The following is an 8814-nucleotide window of genomic DNA, read 5'->3' as shown; positions in this document are numbered from 1 at the left end:
GACTGGAAGAACTGCGGTGTTGTGAACAAAACAGGGAATCCGGAAAGAAAGGATTTGGGGCAGAAGTCAGAGAGAAGAGTTGCAATACAGAATGGTGATTTCTGTATTAGCAATTGTGTTTGGCTCCAAGTAACAGATCTGAAATAGTAATGGTTTAAAAAAGATGGAGGTTTATTTTCTCTCAGGTAAAAAAGATGGAGGTTTATTTTCTCTCAGGTAAAAAAGATGGAGGTTTATTTTCTCTCAGGTAAAAGGAGTTAGGAGATTGGGAGTACAGGGCTGATATGACATCTCCATGGTGTCAGTGCTGTCCTCTTACACTCACCCTCACCATCTCTAGCACCTGCATTTTAATATTCAAGGTCATCTCAAGGTTATCTGACGGTCACAAAATGGCCTCTGCGCTCTAGTTATCACTCTGGGATGCCAGCTTTCACGTTGGAATTGCACACTGCAGGAAGGAAGATGCGGAGGGGAATTAATAATGGCAAGAGATGTGTTAGTCTTCTTTTAAAGAGCTTTCCAGAAAGCCACACCCAAATACTTCTCATTACATGCCATTGGCATCTCTCTGCAAGAGAAGCTGGGGAATGTAGTCTTTCAAATGGGTACATTGCCACTCCCAGTGAAATCAGGCTGGTAAGAAAGACAAGGAAATGGACACTGTATGGGCAAACAGAGGTTTCTGTTAAAGGTTCTGGTTTGGCTGTGTTGAGCTGGGGGTGCTTGAGGAGCAGCCACATGGGTCTGGACCTCGGCTAAGGAGGCTGTGTCTAAGAGATGACGTGGCAATCATCCTCAAATGGGTGAAGATGGAAGCTTCCTGGGAAAGGGCTCACTGCTCCCTCTCTGTACCCCAGGATTCCACCTGAGATTTGGTGCACAGATATAGATGGCTTCCCATTTGGAAATTCTGTCTTACTGGACTGTGACATCACACTGGCTTGCAACCATCTCATGGGTTTGCACTTGGTCTTAGTTATTCTGTACGCCCAAGGCCTCACACCCATCTGATCCTGGAGTGCGTGCACAGTATGTGTTTGTGGAATGGATAAGTGAGTCATTTTAGGTTTATGCAGATCCATAGGGATGGGGCCCCCATGCTCTGGGTTTTGAGGGTCTTAGGCCAGCTGGGGGACAGAGAGGATAGCTTCATGATCCAATTTTCAGATTTAGGACAAAGAACACCTATCTCACTTTCTAGTCTGACAATGAGACAATAAGTATTTTGGGTCCCTGAATTAGTTCACCAACTACAGAACCACTTCCCACAACTTCATTCTATCTTTGCTTCCCAGCTTGGCTGAGGATGAATATTAGGCAGCTTCCTTGTGGAAAAAAAGAGATACAGCACTGGCCCTGGATCACAGGAAAATCTGGGTAGACCAACATACCATTGCCAAACATCTCTTTGGCCAACTGAGTATATTAAAAACAAACTGATGCCTCCATCTATGATCACCATGATTTTGTAGAAGACAGGATATGTTAACACCAATAGAGCAGGAGGAATGCAATCTTGACTACAGGATAATCCTTTGAATGAAATAGTTCTAATTTATTTGAAAAATTCCCCTCATCATTCAACTACTCTTATCCTGCCATCCAACTATCAGGAACTTCACCAGGATCTGACACTGGTTCACCAACCAGAATTCAGAACCAAGGAATGAGATCATCCCACACAAGTTGAGTGGCTTTCCTAAAGCTGGTAGAGGTTGAATCAAAACTTGGTTTCTTTTCTTACTGAGTAGACATTCTCACAAAATAAACAGGCTGAGTTCTCAGGTTTATTATACACCATGACAGAGTTTAGCTTTTCATTTCAAACAATGCATGGATAATTAGGGACCAGCAAATAAGACCTGGAGGTCTCAAGGTGGGAGAAATTACCCTCATTCTGAATCCACATTTCCCTGGAATAGAATGGTACCAAATGATCTTACCAACCTACAAGTTCTTCTGAGAACAGCAGGATGCTGGAAACATCAAGTAGACAAAATGGGATAATACTGAGTCAGACAGAAAGGTCTTAAGTATCGAAGAGGCAGGCACTGTGCTGGGATTCAGCATGGAACAGGATCTGGTACCTGCCTGCATCCAAGGAGCTCCCCTCCAGGGAGAGGACAGCCCACAGGTGGATTAGGAATCCTAGATCCTGGGACAAAAGCTGCTCTCTAGGCAGACTTTGGTGCTGTGGGGACGTGGTGAGAGAGCAGTTTGACTTGAGTCTTAAAGGATTGACAGGGATTTTCCAGAAGGAAGGAGGTCGGGAGTGTGAGAGAATTCCAGGGAGAGAGAAAGAATGTGAAGAAGCTCTGAGCAGAGAAAACATGAGGGGTTTGGAGACTGGAATCATCGAGGGTAGCCACAGTCCAGGTGGGTCCAGGGGACCAAGATGAAGCTGGAACTTTAGATTGGGGCTCATTTTCAAGGGCCACCTTGTGGGATTTGGCCATTATCCTGTAGGCAATGTGGCCTGAATGTTTATTTCTAAGTCAAGAACTTCAAGCATTGTGCAGAAGCACCCAGTTATTTTATCATGGAGCTGGTAACCAGTAGCAAGGACTAGTTCACTGAGAAATCCTCCTCCCCTGGGAGGGATGGCCATGCCTGCAGAAGGCAATAGGTTCTTACCAGACTCCCCACCAGCTGGCAGAGCTGAGAAGTGGAGAGCTGGGCATGAGCTGAGACAAAGGCTGTACAGGCCTTTGCAATGACACAATCAGAGGTGACTTGAAAAAGCAGTTCTTGTGGCTCTTGTGGGGAAATGTGTGGTCAGATGAGCCAGTAGCCATGTTTGACATCCAGACAAGAGAAAATGGGACTTGACCATGCAGGTGGTCATAAGCAGGAGGGATTCAGAATAACCCGGGGGTACTGAGAGGGTGGTTTGGCTAACTTAGGCTTGAGCATCCCTCCTTCTGAATTTTCGTGATTGGCAATGGACTGTTTCACTCCAGAGAGATCAGTAATCACCAATAAAGATGAAAAAATTAGAATAGTTTTCCTGCTGGTGGGTGTGATGGATTAGAAGAAACTTCAGTCTAAAAGAAACGGTCCAGTAGAAAGGATTAAGCATCAAAAAGTCATGGCTTTTGCACTGTGTACCGAGAGCCCCGTTACTCAGTGTACGTGAGCACATTCCCTCTGAGCTCTGAGTGGATGGCTGCCAGGATCCACCTCTGGGCAGGCGCTGGACAGGAGAACCTTTGGAGGTCTACAGGTCCATGTTCAGTGAGTAGTTATTTGTGAGAAAAGACAGATAATCAACTGAATGCCACATGCATCTTTCTGTACATCCTTGTTAGCCCATAGTGGTGGCCAGAGAGTTATTGAAATAAAGCAGGAGTGTCATGTGTCACTTGGCTCTTCCAATCTTTCGTTCCAATCTTTTGTCCACGGGAGTGTTGGAGGCTAGATGGTGGGAGAGAAAGCAGGGAGTGGGGCAGCAGTGGCAATGTATGCTTACTTGTAAGTCAGGAACTTCTAGCGTTGTGCAGAAGAGAAGGAAACACTCACTTATTTTTATCACAGAGCTGGTAACCAGTAGCAAGGACTAGTTCACTGAGAAATCATTCACCCATGGGAGGGAGAGCCATACCTGTAGATGGCAAATAGGCTCTTACTGAACTCCCCACCAGCTGACAGAGCTGAGAAGTGGAGAGCTGGGAAGGAGAGCATATTTATACAAAGACTGTATTGATCTTTGCAACCAGCCAGTTTTTATGTCTAAAAAACACTACCCACTACCGAAAAGTTTGGTGAACAATGTACCAGCTGCCAATGAACTACCCATTAATCAGCACAGTTAGAGTTTGGAAGGCAATCATACCTGAAGGCAGAAACCAGATTTTTCATCTGCGTCTCCAGCACCTGTCAGGATGGGCATTTAGCAGTTGCTGAAAAACAAGCATGGGTTAAGATGAATATGAAGGAGAGAATCTATTCTTAATCTACTTCTTCTTTAATTTCTTCATCTATTTCTTCTTTAATTTCCTCACTATCCCTTCATATTTTAGGATAGTCTTTCCAGGCTACTGGAGTTCTGGATGCTTAAATATATATGCCCTATTGGGTAAGGTGGGAAATATTAAAAAATAGGTGGGTGCCAGAAGTAACCAAACTCAATTTCTGTTTTTTTTTTCCTTAAAGGAAGCCCATTATTTTAAATGCATTTGATTATATTTAGAAGCTAACTACATATGAGGTTTGGCAGTCCTCTAAAGTAGGCTTGCACACAGAGTGAAGAAATACCACTAAACATTGTGCTGAAATGTCCTGATTAGAAACAGAAGCCTACCTCCAAACTGTAGATCCATAGCCTCAATGCTGACTCGTTAAAATTCTTGGGTGGATTACTACAAGAATGGTTTGTAGGATCTTTGGCTAAGATACAGTAAGTCAATGAATGAAGGGATGAATAAATTGTCGTTGCTTTTTATATAAGGGATATGTTCCTTAAGATCTCATGTAATTTAATACACGCATAAATCAAGACTAATTTCCCCATAGGAATAAAGTGGGATTTACATTAGTTCAAGCTTTGTACATTAAAGGAAACCTTATTCTTTTCCATTGCCTTATTTTGAATTTACATAATTCATATTAGTATAGAGTATGACTTCATTTCTTTTCTTCTAAAGAAAGACGATGGACTTACATCTAGTGACCAAGGATGACTTGACAAACTCCTGATTGGATGGAGAAATGCAGGCTACATCTGCATAAGCTGGGTGCTTGTGTAACTGCTTGAGTGACTGCCCTCAAAGGGCGCTGACTGAAGTGAACGTTGACCTTCAAGGGCGTCTGCAGAACCATGCTGCATGGCTCCAGCTTTACCCTAATCAAAATACAAGACATTTTCAAACTTGTGATTGAATGATAGTTGGAGGAAAAGCAAGTGTTACAGATGACAAAATCAGGACCCTCACACCACATCCCACTGCTAATCTCAACTAACCTTGAACATTGGACCAAATCTAAGAAGGTGACTTAATTGAAATAAATATAAAGTCCTGAACTTTGACCTAAAATGAATATATGGAGAAGTACACCAACAGCTGGGACTTGTTTTCATTAACAGCAAGTTCATCTGAATTACTAGTGTGATGAGTCTTCTGAAGAAAAAAAAAAAAAGAATTTAGTCTTTGGCTATGTTAATAGAAACAGAGGAAGTGATAGTTTCTCACAATAAAACCGTACCTGGAGTTCTGTTTTTAGCTGTCAGTTCTGATCACAAACTGGAATGTGTCCAAAAGAAAGAAAAAATAGACAGGGCTTGCAATATATATGCTGGAAAAGACTGAGGATGGAAATTCTTGTTTTCACACATAAGAATGGTTGCCATGTGCAAGACGATTTAGGCTTTCCAGGCTAGTCCAAGACCTTCAGGTGGAAGTTTGAGGGAGTGGGATGTTGTCTCAATATAAGGACAACTAGAGGGTTTGAAGATGATAGGGCCACCTGAGGTCAGGGGATGTTTGTCATTTTGGCACCACTTGATGGCTAATCAGGAATGTTGTAGAAAGGATCTATGAATCTGACTTTCTTGTCTTTTGAACTCTTGGAGACTCATTTACAAATGAATAAGGAAAGAGAAAATAAATGGACAGCAAATTACGGCAAATAATGTAACTTTGCTAGTAATTAAATGGGAATCAGACAGTAGTTAAACATTTGTTTTGTCTGTTAGCAAAAATTAAGGAGAAAAATAAATGCCAAGATTGATAAAAGGCTCAGTAAAATTGAGGTTCTACCTGGAGATGAAGGATGTACCTGACAAACTTTTAAATGGATGGAGAAATGTAGGCTACATCTTCATTACTGTTGGCACTGATGCCTTTGGAATGCCTGTACAGAAAGAACTTTAACATTGAAAATACTTTTGTTCCAATAGTCCAATAGGTTCTCTAACCAAGACAAGTTGAAAATGTGCAAATGGCCGCACGCCTGAAGATGTTCATTGTGGTATTACTTATTAAAGAAACTGTAAGCAACTTAAACAATGGAAAGGTAACAGTTGAAGATGACAGGCTACCTGCTCAAGAGAATGTTATGTATTATTTAAAAAGTCATTTTTACTAGAGCTAAAGGGAAATGCATAGGACATAATATTAGGTGTGTATGTGTGGGAATTGGCCAGCTGTGAAATGCTACAGATGTGATTATTATAATTACGTACTAAACAGACAGATACAACAAAAGATAGGAAAGAAAATTTCCCCTTTCGGAGTCCAACTGTCCCTCTAGCTAGCTATGTCATCTTGGGCAAATCCCTTAACTTTTCTGTGCCTCAGTTGTTAATTCTGTAAAACAGGGAAATTGGACCCAATGGTCTCTAATGTCCCCTTCAGTTTTATGATGTGACTAGAAACTACTCATTTAATGAAGAAACCATACCCGAGAAGGATTAAGAAATCCGCCACTGTTTTCAGACTTTTCCCATCATACTGAACTTGTTCCACATTATGTATTTTTAGAAATCAGTTTTGAAATAAATAACAAATGAGAAAAAATAGAATTCCTTGATCCTTCTCAAATAAATTGCTATATTTTGAAGATTTAGCCATATGCTCCATAAGTACTCTACTGTGGAGTAATATAAAACAGTTCTCAAGTCATTAGGGTACTTACCCAAAAATGCCCAAGAATAATTTCAAATGAAGAAGCTGTTGCTATGAGCATTATTTAAATGTGCTGTTCTGGGAAGGCTTATTCACACAAAACAAAGGGAAGGAGTGAGTATTTAAGTTACTTATTCATTATATCTGAGTCTTTAAAAAAAAAGAATTGTCCTTATCCAGTTGCTGATCCCTGGTCTGGTTTTACATCCCAATCAATGGAAAAATGGTCAAAACACATTTATGTTTGGCGTATACAAGACCATTTAATTCCCAGGGGCTCTGAGGAGCTGGGTGACAGACAGGAGCTTTTTCAGATCACAAACAAAAGCCTCTGAGTCATGCCAGACTCCCTCTGAAATTGCCCTCATCTGTTCTGAACTTTCTAGAAGGATGGTGACTTCTTTCTTCAGAACACCTTTCATCAGGCAGAGCGGTCCAGAGGAGAGGAGGGACTGTCAGGGGCAGTGAGTGGCTCTCCTCACCCTCAGCTATTCCACCAGGGCGGCCAGCTTTGAACTGTGAATCCAGGGGGATTTCACTGCTCTGGGGATTCATCCAGCTTTGAACACAGTGTTGTCTGATCTTTTTGGAAAATCACCCATTTTCAATTGTCCAAAAAGAATTAAAAAATGCAGGGGCAGCCCACCTAAAAATTAGAGGAGAGCTTACATATTATTCAAATTGCAAATGAGGCAGCTATGCAACACAGAGTTACATCTTCAAGGCGGAGTCCAGAATCTTGTAGTTTGGCTCTAAGGAAACACAGAATATTAGGCATATAGTTCCCCCAGCTGCATGCACAGCACATGACCACAAATGCTGCAGTTAAAACCCTGGCAGCCATGGAAGAATGTCGCTTATGAGTGTGAGCATTATTAGTGCCTTTGGTTTCTTCTTTGCTTTCACTTTGGTTACTTCTTTTCAGGGGAAGAAGTGGCATGTGCATTGAAGAGGGAGGAGGAGGCAGCTGTGGTACCATTTTGATGGAGGCAGAGAACCCGAACAGGGGAGGCACAGAATTATGCAGGAAGTACAGCCCCTTGAACACACACAGGTGAGCGAAAAACACATCTGAGCACTGCCTTTTCCCATCAGTCACCTAGCAAGACTCTGAACATACTTCAGCAAGATCACCACTGCTTAACCCTTGGGAAGATGCCCCAGAAAGACTGCCCCCAACCCCTCTGGAGGACCAATTAAGCACCAAAGCATATGCCTTTCCACGGCCATTCAGGGCTCCTCTTCCATTAGCTTTCAAGTCCCTTCAAGACTCGTTCTGTTTGTCACTGTCACTGGGATGGAGTTGGTGCTAAATAAAAATTTCTTGAATTAAAAAAAAGAACAGCCTCATGAGGTACAGCATATGAATCATTAACAAAAATAATGTGCAGTACCTGATACAATGAATTTGACTTGGGTGGTTGTTTTTCTATTGCTTATTATGCAGTGTTATTTTAATTATTTTGCACCTGTCTTGTTCCCCACTTAAACCGTACTGTAGCTCCAAGGCCCTCTGTTGTGGTCTTCACTGCAAATAACAAGCCACTACCAGACTTTTCTTTCTTTTGTGGGATGGTGAACGTCCCTTGGAGGTCAGATCAGAATTTTGGAGGTGTTACATTTTGGCAGAGTCTCCTCAGACATTCTGATACTCTAACTGGGTGTCTCCTCTTTAGCCACCTTGAGAATCACTTATGGAAAACTTTTGACATGGGCTTTTTATGTTGACCACACCTTGTATTTGGCCTGAGGCATTACCCAACTTGGTCAAGTGCCCGATGCAGCAGATTTGACCCAAATGACTTTCTGCTCTCTCTTCCAATCAATTCTTCTCAAATATTAAGGATTTATCACCCAGAGAAGACACACCACAGCTCTGAAGATGGTTCTAGCCATGGAAATGGAGATGGCAGCAGTGCAAGCACACACACAGGATCCTGGGTGACCACTTGGAGACTTGTCGGGAGGCATTTGTTTCAGTGTGCTCTAATGCTGGAATAGATGTGCCCTCAACCTTACAGTAACACCTTGATCACAGGAGACACAGCCTGAGCACCTTGAAGACACCAGTCAATGGGGGGGCTCAGCCAAGGGAGTGGGAGGTCAGCTTTCCTGGGGCTACTGCTGCTGGTGATGAGAGCTATAGATCTACATTGTATCCTATAATGAACAGAAAAGGAACCAGAAT

General features: G+C 42.3%; 1 long non-coding RNA gene across 1 annotated transcript; it reads right to left on the bottom strand.

Annotated features, from left to right (window-relative positions):
- Positions 1–338: 338 nt before the first annotated feature.
- Positions 339–4940, bottom strand: LOC140843243 (uncharacterized). Its single transcript, XR_012120847.1, has 3 exons — positions 4664–4940; positions 3836–3902; positions 339–451 (listed from the first exon to the last, which is right to left on the bottom strand). It is a non-coding gene; the product is annotated as an uncharacterized lncRNA (long non-coding RNA).
- Positions 4941–8814: the final 3874 nt, after the last annotated feature.

This window comes from Manis javanica, chromosome 8 (genome assembly GCF_040802235.1).
Source record: "Manis javanica isolate MJ-LG chromosome 8, MJ_LKY, whole genome shotgun sequence".
Taxonomy (NCBI): domain Eukaryota; kingdom Metazoa; phylum Chordata; class Mammalia; order Pholidota; family Manidae; genus Manis; species Manis javanica.
Note: the sequence above shows the minus strand (reverse complement) of the source record. Positions and strands in the feature narration are given on the sequence as shown.